The following is a 16,525-nucleotide window of genomic DNA, read 5'->3' as shown; positions in this document are numbered from 1 at the left end:
TCCCGAAATATTATAATTTAATTTTAGGACTTTTTTTAGAAAAACTTTTTTCTCTATTTTTGATTTTTTTTAAAATATGTGTGTATTTTAATTATTTAATATTGTTTGTGCGTTAATTTGTCATGCAATAGAGGAATATATATATATATTTCTTTTTTTAAATAAAATTTATTTAATTTAGAAAAAATTTACATCGAGTACCAATTTTTACCACAAAAGTAATTGTTAAAAAAAATGAATCTTTCAGTTTGTTAGTAAGAGGAGTAGTATGTGCACAAGTTAAGTGTGCGCACAATTTATTGATACCATCAAATGTAAGAAGATAATTTATTTAATTTTTTTTTTCTTTCAGTACTTTTTTTTAATCGTGTAACCGCATTCATTCCTGACAACGTAGCCGCGATTGATAAATGTCTCACGGACAATTCGAAAAGTTCTTCGCGAGAGATCTCGATTGCGGAAAGTATATCGCGCGTCCCGTTCAGCAGAATGATTATCTGAAGAGAAAGAGAGACATGAGTACTTCAAGGAGGAATCCACCACGCATCGGCTACCTCGATACGCGTTTCCGCGAAGTCGTAAATCAGCGATTACGCACTCGCAGCCGCGTAATTTATCTTTTAAGAAGGTTGCTATCGAAGAAGAAGAAGAGAGAGAGAGAGAGAGAGAGAGAGAGAGAGAGAGAGTAAAATAGAGAAGAGGAGAGAGCGTCTTTCTGATGGTGGGATCTCTTTCGACCCGATTCGTTCGACGCGAGTGTTACAGGTGCGTCGGAGCCTGGGACCGGACCACTCGTTAAACACGCCACGATGCACCTGCCGTGGCATCATTCATTGCCTTTATTTCCCTTTGCCCCCTTCCTCTCACTGCTCTTCTTCTCTCATCTTTCTTCGACCGAGTCTCGATCTCGTTTTCTCTCCTTCCGTCATCATCCCTTGCCTCGCTTTTCGCCCGCGGAGCACCTTCGGCGATGCGTTCCAAAGATGCCGTGGCCTCTCGTCCATCTTCTCTCCCTTACTCTCTTTTATTACCTATAGAAATTCAACGATATGTAGACTTTCTCTCACCTTTGCGCGAGATTAACCCTCTGCTCACCCTCCTTATTGCGTTTTGTTGTGCTATATACATATGTATATACGTATGTAATATGTATGTATAGGAAAAAAAAATTTCTTTAAAATTGAAAAAGTTTAACATTTAATTACTCATATAAACAATGTATATATACATTAGAACCAACGATATTTTAATAACTATAGTTTTAAATTATTCGATTTTTGCTCGGAGAAAGTCTGATCAAAAGTGGCTGCATGTTGCGACTTTCCAATTTTTAACGACCGAATGTCTTATAAATTAGACTTTTTAATTAAAATTCTGTTAAAATATATTTGATCTAAGAAAAGACAAATTCGCTGTCTTCCTATATTTGAAATTTTTTACTCTCGTGACGAGTCTCGACATCTTTCTCAAACAAACCGGAGCGCGTTATTTGCGATACCTGAGTTTTGAGAAATCAACTTTCGTATTCTTATGCATGCTTGTATTCTTAGCCTTTTGTTACGAATATAACAGGTGCAGCAAAGAACTTTATGGCTGCTCAATATGCGGAGAATAACAATTTCTAAGCTACCAACAACATTCAATTGCGGCAGAGTGAATCTATTTATTTTATCTTTTACAGTGAAAATCCTTTTATTTCACGCTGGACGAAAGAAAATCGCAGTCAGTTTTTTCCGATACTATCTTTTCTCGAAAATTCATCAGGGCATACCTACTGTCTTGAAAAATATTTAAAAGCTTTTTGACATCTTAAGCATCTAGAGCACTCAACTTTTTGAGACCTACATTATCTCTATTATCTTTTATGCATTTACTAAACAAATATTTCGAAATGTTTTCAAGATAAAACTTTAAAGTTTTTTTTCTTCAATCGAAAGATCTTTTAGTTTCAAGAGGGGGTTTTGGTATGCGCTATATAAATGCTTTGCTTTTCTCGAGTTCTCTTCTTGAAAGAACTTTTAACAACGTGTAAATGCGATCGGATTAGTTGCGCCGCGAGCGATCTCCTGTGAGCTAAACAGATTGATTAACGATTACACAGACCGACAAAAAACATTTTTGTCAAGTAACTCTAATCAAAGTAGGTGGTTTTTTAGAATTTTGTTTTTTTTTTTTTTACAAAAAAAATTGCTGTCTTAGTTGCTCCATTACATCGTTTTAAATTTATTTTGTATTTTAAAATAAGAAATCGCTGATTTCTCATTTTAAAATTCAAAATAAGTCAAAATAAATTTTTTTTGTCGGCCAGTTTTTTTCTTAAGCATGTATCAATTACAAAATATATAGCAAAGTTTTTGATTGTCCCTTGACATCAGTCACGTTGCCATTGTACGTTGAAAAGAATTTATTATCGCTATGGCGGGATATTGTAAAGACTCTTAAAGATTTCTAGCCGACTGGGTAGACAGATATTCGTTACGCAAGAAATTCTTCATTTACCTGATTTATGTGACGTTTATATAAAGAAAATGGTCGTAAAAAGACAGGTGCTTTCTGGGTTTTTTTTAGAAACATAACGACTTCTTTGATGATTAGAGAGAAACGGATTCCCGATGCTAATAAGATTTCGGACGATTGGGAGATGGAATAATTAATGCATTTAATGACTTCGTTGGATTAATCTGGCATGAATAATAATTATCAAAGGCAGTTGATAAATTTTTAGAGATGAGGATTATTATCTTACTACCATTCAATTTGTCATGCTATAAAAGTCATCTTTTTTATTTTTTTATTCATAATTTCTATATTGTGAATTCATGATAAAATATCTCGAAAATAAATTATTTTAAAAAGTTTTATTTGTGTGCGTGTTTAATACTATTATAATAATTTAAAGAACAAATTTGAAAAAATTTTGGATCGATTAAATTTTTAATAAACAAAACCTGTGTCTTTTCTAAAGTTATATTTGAAAAAAATCAAAATTACATCGCTATCTCACGACTCATTTTTCAAGATAGACAAGACAAAGCCAAGTCTGAATAGGGCTGAATAAGGATTCTTCAGGTATCATGGATAAAAGCCTGCACGAGAACGTCCTCGGTCGGGATCTCGGCCGTTCATTTTCTCTCATTCTCTTTTAAAGAAGAAGAGAAAGAGAAATGGGCACGATGGGGATGATACGAGCTAGTAGACACAGGTGTTAAAGGAACTCCAGAGGGAAAAACGAGTCCGCAGTTCGTTTCGATGACCCAGGTGGCATGGCCATTGTGTATACCGATGTCACCGATATTCCAAATATACTTTTCTACCTCATTGTCATAAGTTGTAAGCATATAGTCTCCGATTCCACACGGAGTAAGAGGGTAGGTCCTTGGCTTTTTACCTGCGCGTTCCTCTTAGCCGTTTAATTAGCGATGCTACGCGCGCCTTATGTATTACTCGGCCGTCTCTTCTGGATACACAAAGAACGCGTACACACAAAGAGATTAGTTGGGCGTATTCTCATCTGCTCTCCTTCGTCGTTCTCCTCGTAAAAATTATAGACGGCTCTCCCGGAACGATTTTACTGTGGGATATGCAAGATTCGTTTCGCAAGATTCTACCGACGAGAGAAAGCGAAGAAGAGCCTGTATGAGGAGGAATATAAAACGAGGGGAGACGCAACCCGATACTCTCCCGCGCGATGGCACGCGTCTCGTTCCGCATAAAGAAAGCGAGCCGCACGCACCAGATGCGAAGATCATTCTCCTACGCCGCGCGAAGTGCCGGCAGCCTCGTTTTGCAAATCATAACACGCATATATCTCGAGTGCACGCCGCAGGGAGATGAGCTTATCTTTTGCGACTGTTTATGCGCGCCGAGGAATACCTGGGAACGTAATAAGTACTTGTTCGATTGTCCGTCTGTTTTTTTCTCGTGCGTTATTATCCCTAATGAAATGCGCATCTCGTCCAAGTCATTAGGGAGAGTTGTTATCATCATTATTATCGTATTATTATCAGCTTTGAATCACAGTGTGTAGGATCGATGACTGGCTCTCTTTGTTCGTCCAAGTCTAATTGCAACGCTTTTTCGTCCTCCAGATTATCTTGTTACCATGTACCGCGAAAACATCACTTGTAGATCCTCTAAAAGATAATTGCGATCCTCCCGCAGACGAAAAGGTCCACCCGCGTGTAACGAGGAAACTTCGCGCAAACAAGATAATCTCGGCGGTGCTCCTACTGAATCGTTCCTGGAAACGCGAGCCTGAACGAGGACGAGAGGCATCGGTGAGAGGTAAGAGAGCCGCCAGGTAACGCACGTGGGAAGCAAAAAAATCGAAACTTTGCGAAGGCGTTTATCGCCGTCATGTGAACACGTTCGCCGATCAATGCTACCGGATGCCTGGAGCCATTTAGAGACGATCGTCGTGCCCCTCTCAAGCTAATATTTCATATCGCACCTTGAAAAGAAGGTGATTCGAGAGACAATGTTGTAGAGAAAATGAAAATGCAAGATTCAATATTCGAAGCGTAAAATAAACACAAAGAAATTTATCTTATGACGACTATATCAAATACATCGAATTTTAGTCGTTTGAAGAATAAATTAAATAAAATTTTAATTTAAAATTCTAAAATTTTAAATCTTATTTTTAGTGTGCATCTATGAAATCTTTCCAATTTATAAATTTATAAAATTATTTATTAAGTTAGTTTTGAAAAACTAAAGTACGGACTATGATTTCTTTTTAATCCATCAAGAGTTTGCATCTTCTCCGCTTCAGCTGTCGCAATAATCGATAATCGAGTTATCTCCCATGGCTCATTGCCCTAATGGTCCTGTTTTCTCGTTAGCGTGCGGACGGTGGTTACCTCGTCGCGACGATGGCGAGATCTCGATCTTTGCGTTCGGAACAGGCCCGCAGCCAGCGGCTGCGATCGATTCCGGGAAGGATATCTCGTAAATGTTAATTTACGGTGTTCCGATGTCTCGGCGCGAACAGGCAACAGGGCTCGCATTTATGGTTACGATATACGTATATATGTATCTCCTCGATGTCCCTTCGTCGTTTCAACGCGCGAACATTGTTGCGTCGCGAGTGTGATTCATGCGATCATTTGAGAAACGAGACCTTTATGGGACATGGCGTGTTCATTCGCGAGTCCTTCGTCGATATTCAAGTTTCCACTGACTCAGATTCCGAGAGCGTTCGCCACAAACGCGGAAATATGCGTGACAGATGCGCCTCCTGCAAAATATATGTGATATCATAATTTCTTCATCCGAGCCGACGATCTATTCGAGCTTTACGAGGTCATCCGCCGATATATGAATCGACGCGAATAACCGATGCGGACTTTCCTTGAAAGCAAACTGATGTCAGTTCGTGAGATATTGAGATAAAAAGACGAATTTTTTACGATCTACGTGTGATATTTCATTTCTTCCGCTTTGTCATGTTGATTGTTTGCGTAACTTGACTCCAATTGACAAAATCTAACGGTAATGATTCGGATTTGCTTTAATTTTATTAGTAGATTTTTTTTTTGTATAATTATAAGGAGATAAAATTTCAAAAAATGTTTAACAAATTTGTTGCGTTGAATATTTGAACAATGGAAAAACGAATTAAAAAGAATATCAATTGTTATAAACAATTTTTAAACATTTTCTTTTTTGTTGAAGAAGAAAATAAATTGATAAAATCGTACGTGGCCGGTGTCGCAGAGCCAAATGGGACACTTTACGGAAAACTGATTGGCTATTACCAGATGCAAATGAGCATGTCAGATGCAATTGTGTAAATCGTAAAATTACTCAAGTCTCGTGTATCGGTATCGAAATAATAATTCACGCGCTTCACGTGTCGCGCCAGATCCAAGCTGTTATTTTCATTGCGCCATGTCCAGATGTGAACGTTAAACGCGGTGACTAATGCAATTTCATGCTTTTTGGCAATCGATATCGTTTAAGTCATTACGCTGCGTTATACTGGGTGTCGTAGAATTGTGATCGTCTTTTTTATTTATAGATGTTCTTAATCACATTCTAAATACTGCTGCAATAATTAATATGTAATTAATATTTAATTAAATATATGCCGATATCGAAACCTCGTAATGAATCCAGTTCTTCCGTTTCTCTAAACTAAAGCGATCAAAGAATGCAGGGCGCGTGATGTATCTCGCACCATATAAATATTATCCCCTCGACAAAAGGATTATTAGGATTTTCGGAAAGCTCAGCATGCATTTTTAGGGTCAAGAGAGTTTTGTATCGTAGCCACTTTGCCAGCATCGGCATCAACGGCTGGTCGCGCATAAACTTATGCTATTATTGTTGCGGCTATGGAAACGCGATACTCGGTTCCAATGTCTCTTCGCGCGAAAGACGGACTGTGCGGGAAGCTGCGAGAACGATAGGAGAGATATGGAAGAGAGAGAGAGAGAGAGAGAGAGAGAGAGAGAGAGAGAAAAGAGAAGTTGTTGCTGAGAGGGCGATGTTGCGAGAACGGGTCGGGGCCTGCGACCGGCCAGCATAAAAGATTACGAGGCACGACATCTGGCGCCACACGCACATATGCGTGCACACGCACATATACGTGCCATGTGGTTCATGTGCCGAGAGCTCGCGGAGATCTCGCCCACGTTTACAACCCGGTAGCCGAGAGAAGGCGAGCTTACGCCGAGAGTAGATTCGCTCTCCGAAACGGTACTCGCGAGTGCTTTATGATTCGCCGTATAGGCGTAAATAATAGCGTGCAAATATTGGTTGAAACGAATCTAAACAAATCTAATGACTTTGAACCGTAAGAAACGAAAGGAGAGCAGCAGGAATTGCGAAATTATTTAATCAAATTGATCAATATATTTTGTGAGAGATATAGATTTGAAAATATTAGATTATACAATATATTAATTAATTAATTATTAATAAAAAATAGTACTTATATATAAAATGGATAATTCATGAACCATCTATTACGCATCAATGATTTTATTGATATCTTATGATTCTCTACATTGATTTTTCACTGTTGGATCTATTCTATTATTTGTTTGGAAAGATTTATATAATTTAATGACAAAATAGGATCTGTATGAAAAATATATGTCTCTCTATAAAAATATGTCAGATATTGACTATCGATTATAGTAAATAATGTGTCATCGCCTTGCATTTTTATCAGAGTGTATAATTTTGTGGTGAATTTTTTTGTTCTTTTTTTTTTGCTTTCTTTTCTAGCAGCAGGATCTACATTGCTATTTGTTTTCGAGATTGTCGCGTCACTTGCGAGACATTTGTCAAAAACTCAAAGCTGGCTCTCGCGGCGGCAGCGCCGAGCGCTTCGAAATGCTCTAATTATACATTTCTACAGAACGCTAGAGAAACCCGGGCCATTTCTATTCCACCCGCGGAACACCTGCACGCATTTGTCTGATCGCGTGGTCATGCGCGAAGAGTGCCACACGACGACGACGACGACGAAGACGACGTCGTGACGCGTCGCCGCGATTCACAAAACAAGGACGCGGCACGAGACGACGCCGCGGCGCCGACATTCAGCTGGCATCCCTGTCATTCGTTGACACGTACCGGAGTCGCATCGTCGCGAATTCCGTGCTATCTCGATTGCGTCGACTGCATTTCTGCATCGTCGCTCACCACGACGTCGTTTTCTGCTGTTGGCTTTGGCGATGATGAAAACGAATACCACAATTTTCAGTATCAAGTTACGCGTAACTTTTTCTCGAGAGAGAGAAAGAAAGATAGTTAGTAAAAATTTTTAATAATTTGAGGGAATTATAATAAATTTTAGTTTTTCTAATTGTTTGTTAAAGAAGGGTTTTTTTTTTAAATTAATAAAAGAATTCATAATCGACAAGGAGATATTAGTAATTATTTCGGACGTTGAACAATCTTTCACATGCATTCATAATTTATTTATCATAACACTTTATGTAATTATAATTCTTCTTAATTTGCCAACATCATTTTTTTCAATATTTTAATCTTTCTAATTAAAAAATAATCATAAATAATCTAATTAAAAAATAATCATAAATAATAATCTATTCAAAAAATGAATAAGCTTTATTATATCTTCACACACACACACTTCTTATCGCTAAAATATATCTCTTGTAATGACATCAAAATTGCACTTTATTAAGAATGTCGATTAAAAATGGAAAAATTAAAAAATGAGTGCAATATTCCTGCGCGAGTACTATTCTCGAGATAAGTCGATCTGTTTTCATCACCGCGTTGTTATTTCGCGCCAGCTGACCACGAGGTATACTAGAATCTGTCAGTTCGCGGTATTCTCAGACTGTCTTGTCGTCCCACGGGGTCTTTTCTCCCGCGTGCGTGCGTCGCGTCGTCTCCCTCGAAACGTTCTAATTTCGTAGACACGTGCCCGGATGGAAACAGATGTACCCGCTCCTCCCCCGCGCAACCCGCCCGTTCTCTCGTCGTATAAATACATCGGTGGACTAGTCGTTGAATCGTGACTGGCTATGTCGGTCTTCGCCAGTGCCGTACTTAGCCGTGCGACAGTGATATAAAGTTACCGACGTATGGCTGGCGCCACACTGGCCGGACATTCGCGGTATTCGCCGTCCGGTGACACGAATTCGACGCTGTAAATATTTCTTCGCGCCGTACCACGGACATCTGCGCGAAAACAACAATACTTTGGATAAAATATAATCGGTGCTTGCGACGTCGATTAATTTTAACCGTGGACCAAATGGAATCCATTAGCCGCGATCTATCTTGCGTCACGTACAGATAGAATTTTATAGCAAATGTGTATAACAAAGATATATTGTATAGAATTTATGTCCCATCCCTAGAGATCTTTTCCTGGTTGAGAGAATAAATTTAAGATTGCGTGGAGCAGACTGGAGGAAGAATCGAAACATTCCGATATTTTATTCTTAATGCTTGGATTTTGTCTTCCTTTTATCTATGTGATGTTGTCTCACAAAGAACCTTACATTAATATGAAAATAACGTCTTTTACTATCAATATTAATCACGATATTATTTTGAGGTTGAATTGTTCACTAGTTGCGTCTGCTTTCGGAGATCTTGTTTGCAAGCGGAACAGAACGTCTCGCTATTAAGAAGTCCGAACAGTGCAAAGCATTCCCCGCAAACACGGTTGCGTACTCTGCCTCGGGAATGTGGGTTGGTAGATAGCTAAGTAGAGATAGTTAGATGGCTGGGTAGGTAGATAGGTGGATAGTCTTGTTGTAAGCTCTGCGCTCGTGTTGCATTATTATGCATCGCGCAAGCGAGTGCAGTGCGGTCTCGCACAACTGAATCGGGGAACAGGGCAAACCCTAGAAACAGGGATTCGAACAGAAGGAGGGAGGGTTAGCATCTCTCCTCGTGTGAGTATGGAATGAACCCAGACATAACGTGTTTTACTCTCTCCTTTTTGTCCGCGCGACCGCATATTCTCGTCATTGTTGATGCTCTACCGCCGCCGTGAATACCGCAAGAGGAATCACGTGCGATGACCCGATTCCTCGAAAGAGATCAGACAACACCTGTCACATGGAACTTTGTCGTATTTTTATTTGACATATCTCTATTTGCATGGAGAGGACAGTTATTTTTTTCGAGAGCGAAAGTGAGACAGTGGCGCGTGGGTGCGTCTTCTCTTTCTTCTTTTCTTCGTTATTGTGTCGAATGAATCAACGACTACGTGACTGGCTTTATTATTCATGAACCGGTAGCGCGAAACCCGGAATACGCAGAAGCCACATACTGTTGAAATTATCCCTAAAATACCACTCTTTGTCAAAGTTGAAGTGTGACTTCGATTTTAGATTTACATATTAGAGAATACGAGACGTGTTTATTTTGTCATGATTATTGGGAAAAATATTAGATTTTGAAATTAAATTTAATATTGTAATGTCAAAGTTACGAAACACACTCGCTGCAACAATCAGTAATGTAGTAAATGCATTACAAATGCAGATTATTAAAAATAATAATGTAAATAATTTTATTTAAATAAAATATTTAAAATTTGATTTTTTCGCGAGAATAATAGATACAAACAAGTATAAGATTTTAATTACTATACAAGTTAATTATGTTATTTTGTATATTAATCAATTATAATCTCTCTGATAAGAAAAATAGCTCTTAACCAATTTTTATTTTCTTCTTCAAATATACTTTTTATTTTATGTATATTTCTGAAAATACATGTACAAACGATCCACGATGGAATCACGTTTGTACATAATTTTATGTGTCCGCGACACGTATCTTTTGCGGCGTAACGTCACTTATAAACGCGATGCGTGAAACATAAGTCGAATCTGTTCGCCGCGCACAATTGCGTACGTACGCACATATATAAAGCGTGCGTGTGTGCGAAAAGGCGACGATGCAAAATGCGTGTGTGGCGCCAATGGCGGTGAATGCAACGCGACCGAGACTCGAGCTGAGCCGGCTGCGGAATGCAGTTCCGAGCCAAACTCAGAGGCAGCGCCTCCTCTCTCGGCTACTGTGCGCAGAAACAAGAATGAAAGAAAGAGGAAGAGAGGAGGAAGCCGCGAGGGAGAGAGAGAGAGAGAGAGCTGGCAGAGGGAACGGGCCCCGCCGAGAGAGAAAGAGAGAGAGAGCCGGGGCCGTTTATCATCGCGGACGCGAAACGAGACGTCGAAGCGCGCCGCGTCGGGGAGATACGATCCACCTTCCAGTCTCCAAACTGATGAAGCAGAAGATACACTTTCAGTACCTGGACACGGGGTATTATAGATAGTCGGAAACACAAGATGTTTCTAGGGGTAAAATGTACCTAATTTTAAATATAAAGAAAAGTTATGACTAAGTATTTCACCTCAACTGCATCATCATTTTTATACTTACAGATAAGATATTAATAATGCTTATCAGGATGTTTTTGGTTTATACTCATTATCAAAAAATAATTTATAAATTGAAAAAGTAGATATTTGTGCGTTAATACATTTCAAAATCTGTAGTACTAAAAAAGAAGAAAATTTACGACACAGATTTTGATAATTACTAATAATCAAAGAAATATATGGCAATAATTAAAATTGTTGGAAATTTAAGATTAATTAAACATGGATTTTTCGAAATGTACTTTTTTCGTGTGAGAAATGAAAATGACTATCTTTTACTGTCAAGAATTGACGACTGTATATTAATCTAATTTTTTGAGCTAGACGATAATAATCTCAAAATTCTTCTCGCGATTTGATTAACAAGTAAGCAAAGAGTAATGATACAAAAAAGGGGGAGGGAGGAGGAGGAGAAGAAGAAGTGGAGAGGCGCCGACGAGCCTTTCCACCGGCCCGGCAGGTTCACTTTTTGCGGCGGGTAGGTAGAGGCGTTCCTACAGCGTGTCTCTCCTCTGGGCACGATGCGCCCGATGTCATGACGCCGTGCGGAATGACGCGGCGGAGAGTCCGGCAGACGGATAGCAAAACCTTACGAGAAGGAATGAGCCGTTAACTCGAGCCGAGAAACAGCCAGCCGGGTTTGAGTTCACGAGAAACACGAACCGCGCGCTTTAATTACCTCTTTCGCACGGTGTCGTTAATGATACCGCGATTATGATTGGGCTTTTATGGCCATTGAGAGAGGCTCAACTCTCTCTTTCTTTTTTTCTCTTCTTTTGTTTCTCGAAAATGGAGTAGAGAAAAAAAAAGCTTTCCTTCCCTCGTCTCTTCTTCTTTTTGCCTGCCATCAAGTTTCGAAAATTTCTTCTTTTTCTAAAATTTGAGATAGTTATTAAAATTTGAAGATATGTGTATGGGGTCGAGATAAATATATCGATGTATGATTGACGAATAAAATGACGAGTTTTACCTCTAAACTAGAACTCTGTTACTGATCGAGTGAAAATAGTAAATGATATTAACAAATGTTAATTAAAGTAGAAAGCAAGTTGACTTTCCAGCAGAGTAATTTTTTGCGCATTGATAATAGTTATATAAAAAATAACGATGACCAAAATATTCTGTGTCCGACATCAAAAATATTTTATATCTATTTCTAACCCCACCTCATGTGAATGTACATTTTAAAACAAACCAGAAACGATCCGATTAACTAGATTGCTCCTCGCTCCGGCTGTCCTTTCTATTTGTACATGGATTTATGGAACTTATGTTCAGAGCGACCGTCACACGAGCGGCTTGTTCGTTTGCGTAATGCGAAACTGCGGTCGACTAGTAGCCTCTTGGTTTGTACACCATATGGCAATAGCCAGGCAGCGAATCACGGCCTCTGTGCTGCATCGGCCACAAACGAGATCCTTTTTTACGTCGGATTTCTTTTTTCCATTCTTCCTCTCCTGCTGTTCTCACACGCCGACTGAAAAGAGAGGATAAGAAACTTTCGGGGACTTCGCTTCTAATTGTTAAACGATTGCGCAGTTGTTTAGTAGAAGTGCCTAAAGTACTTCAGAGAATATCGATATTAATAATTATATTAATTTAATTTAAAATAACTAGCAGATATTTATTTGTCAAATATCTCACTTAAAATTACTTAATAAAAATTTAGATATATGAAAGAATTTTTTTTTATGTTTTATATTTATAGTAATAATATCGCCTAAGTTTAGTTACTCTCTCTCTAAAAGAATTCGTTTAATCTCGTATAGAGGAAAGCAGATGGTATAATGTACGTCGGAAAAAAAGAAGGGGAGACAAGAATTCAATTGGCTATTTCGCAGATTAGAAACTTCAATCCCACGGGAATATATTCCCGTCAGTCTCTCCCTTCTTAATTTATCTATTTCTTGTAGAGTGAACCACATCGCGCTAATCACTGTACACACGAGAAGACTTTGATTATCGACCCACGGGACGTGTAATTGGTCGGGGAGATCGTTAACGCTTGTGTACGAGAGTCGAGAGACCGGTAATTTCTTTCGCGATCGCTCGTGAATTATTGCGCCTTCATAGAGTTGAGTCTCGCGTCTTAGCCGTCTTAATACGACGGAGTCGTGGATTCACACCCGGCGTAGAGGGACGTTTCCGGTGTTTAGGAGGATCATTTTGGCCTCTGGTAATCACCACCTGCCACCGCTAATTGCCAGCATTCGGACCGCCCCGAATGTCCGATGCGTTCCGACGATAAGATTTGTCCGACACCAACTTCCCGCGCCGATAGCTCACTGAATGCTCACCTGTAATCCTCCCCTTTTTAAGTATACAATAATCCGTCTTTATGAAATTCCATATGTTACGAGAATAACTTGCGGATTAAAAATTTTTTAATTTTTTTAATGAAATTGATCGTGTATAAATTTGATTAAAAGCATATAAAAGAGTTCTGTTTAATCTGATATAATAAAAAATTCTTGAAAAATTATTAATATTTTGTAATAAATCGTAAGCAATTTATAATAGTATTATTTTATTTAGTGAAAAGAGATCAATTAGAAGCAACGCATTACGATTTAGAAATGCGTTAGAAAACCATTGTTTGACATACGACGCTTCAAACCGATATCGTGTAACTTTTCTCATCTCGCGACGATGTTGATTGACGTCACCGCTCGTCCGTGAAACGCGAAGCAAATGTTGGACAACTGATCGATCCGGTCTCGCACCTGCAAGGTGGCTATTAAAAGATCTATCTCTTCGTTTTCAAGCGTCAAAGCATATTTTAAGAAAAGTTTTTACTTAATGAGAAAATACACTCGTCTATTTTCCTGTTTTTTTCAACTTCCTTTGCTGTCTTATATACATTATATGTATAATATTGGCATCATATGTTCTTTTATTATTACACACACACAATGCTAAGAATCACACATACAATGTTAATAAGAAATCTATCTTATATACATATCTATTTGATACTGAACAAATCTATTTATCTATTTGTTTATTTGTTTAGCAAATAAAATGATATTATTTCTATGATAATTAATTTTAATGACAACTTTTTTTGGATGAATTTTGGCATTTTTAAGATATCTTGAAATATGGCTTATCAATCGTGTCGATTTCGAATTGATTTGCGGCGAAGGCGTTTTTGGAACGGTCAAACGGTAATTATTTTCAGCGGACCATTTGTCGAACCGCACGCGCCCGTTCCTTGTCTCAATTCGCGATCATTAACATCTCTATCTGCCAATCTACGAGCGCGACTCCACGATGCATCAGGTGCACAATGTGGGTAAGGGTGCGGAGGCAGAAGAGGGTACAACAGGATAGGAAGGGCACATCGCGCGAATGGACGCTCGTACGCATAGACAGACAGGTGGATATGTATTCGTATGTGTTCACGTTTGCGAGTGCAAACAGCCGGAATGCTTAAGCACGCGCCGGAACCGGAAGCTGCTGGGTGAGCACGCGAGCAGCGCTGCGCTTCGTGCACCGTCAGGTGCCACGGCGCAGGAAATTAGGGTGAAACGCTTTGTGATGAAGGAAGAGAAAAGGGGGGAAGGGGTAAAGGGGGATGAAGCACACGGACACGACAGCAAAATTTGCATTAACAAGCCTGCCAGGGCAAACGCGCGTTACTTCGCAAAAACGAATCGATCTGCGATCTCAAAAGTCGCGACTATCACATGCATCCAGGTGCGTGTAATTATAGCTCGATAAGGTGTCACTGCAATGAGTTATATGTTTCTGAACGGATGCTTAAGTGAAAATAAAAAATGTATAATGATTATCATATTTTTTGTGAAAGATCAAAATAATTTTTCTGCCCATTAAAATCCAATTGAAAATCTTTCGATTATTATAAAAATAAAGTTTATTTAAAGTTAAATTAAAACTGAAATTCCATTATTTATTTTGCTGAATGACTGATGTTTGATTAAAAAATCATAATTTGTGTCAAATTTTAATTGATACTTAATATTTTAGCAATTAACAACTCTCAAAGAATTGACATATCTATACTTTCGCTTTAATTAATTTTAACTTTATGGACGAAATAAATGTAATATATTTATGTAACTCAATGTAACTGCATCTGCATTGTAAAAGTCAATATTGAATAATTATCAGACTTGGAAAAGGTGTAAGAAACACCAGCTGCAACTCACAAGTATTTTTTTTTTTTTGTGAAAACTAGCGGTAACATACTCGGACCTGCTATATTTTTTACGGATCGCTTACACGTGGCGTATTTCTTGGTGGTGTCTCAGGTAGATCCAGAATTGGTTCCCGGTGTAAACACCTGTATGCTTAATAATCGGGCATTTCTGGTGATTATCGAGTGTCGGACGCTTTCGTTACGCGTAATTTCGCGCATTCTCTTTCCTTGTTTCGCCATTACATCGCTTGAGAGTGCGCGTATGCATATACAGGTGTTGCCTTTTAATTTTAAAAGGTGCACAGAAGCAGGTATCGTTTACGCGGAAGTTGTTTTCGCTTCAGGAGCATATACTTTCCTTTTTATAAAAGATTTTATGCCAAGATAAACATAAGATAAAAGGTCTTATAAAAATGTAAATATACAATATAAATAATATTAATAACATAATAAATAATATTAATTATTTATCTTACAAACAAGAGAATAGAGAGAAAAGAGAGAAAAAAAGTAAGATAGAGAATTCATATGAAAGATCTCTTCTTTTTCACAATTATTAGTTACTATTTTTATTTCATATAATTATTTACACACACACACATAACATATAAATTATATAATATATATTATATAATGTATTTGGTATAAATTAAAAAATAATTGAAATAAAAGAAAATTTAAAGTTATACATATTAAAAACTAAATCGAGCAAATTATAAAATTAATATTTGATTTTAATAAAAATTTAATTTGGTCATTAAAAAGCATTTGATGCATATCTTGTGATTATAAATATTTTTAATTACTTTATAGCAACAAACAACAAAAAATTAATCTTATAAAAATTGTTCACTCATTTGACATATAAGTATCTTATATATCAAATGTCAAATATCGGATGGACTGAAATGACATTTATCTGCCCCTATTATATTTAAATGTAATAATAATGTCGTATACATTTGAAATGAGAAGAGAGAATACCTCGTCGATCATAGGAACAGATTGTACGACACACACTCGGAATGATACTACGATATCGCGAGTATCGATTCGTCGTAAATCCCCCCGAGTACACGCCGCAAACTCGAAATTATTCGACGTTTTAATGATTCGGCCCAGGCACGATATCGATGCCTGGTGAAACATCGGCCGGATGTGGGTCAGATGTCATGTGGGCGACCCCTATAAACGGCGTCGATCGTCACACACAAAAGCCACAAATGCGGTGGCACGGTGAGCCGAAAAGCCGCGTTGCTTGTGCCGTATACACGGGTGCGCGTGTTACTCGTCGCAGGTGAACACGAGCGAGCTTCACCTGGCGCGTGCCAACTGTCTAATTAATGACAATCGCACGAGCGCGCGCCGCGTGCGACCGAGAGAACCATCGCTTCTCTATTCATACATACGCGCACAATTTGCCTCCCTATGCACGTAGCCCATAATGCCCAGCTTCGGCTTATCGATCAGCTTG

The sequence above is a fragment of the Cataglyphis hispanica genome, chromosome 1 (assembly GCF_021464435.1).
Source record: "Cataglyphis hispanica isolate Lineage 1 chromosome 1, ULB_Chis1_1.0, whole genome shotgun sequence".
Lineage (NCBI taxonomy): Eukaryota > Metazoa > Arthropoda > Insecta > Hymenoptera > Formicidae > Cataglyphis > Cataglyphis hispanica.
The sequence above is the reverse complement of the archived record's forward strand: the minus strand, read 5'-3'. Positions refer to the sequence as shown.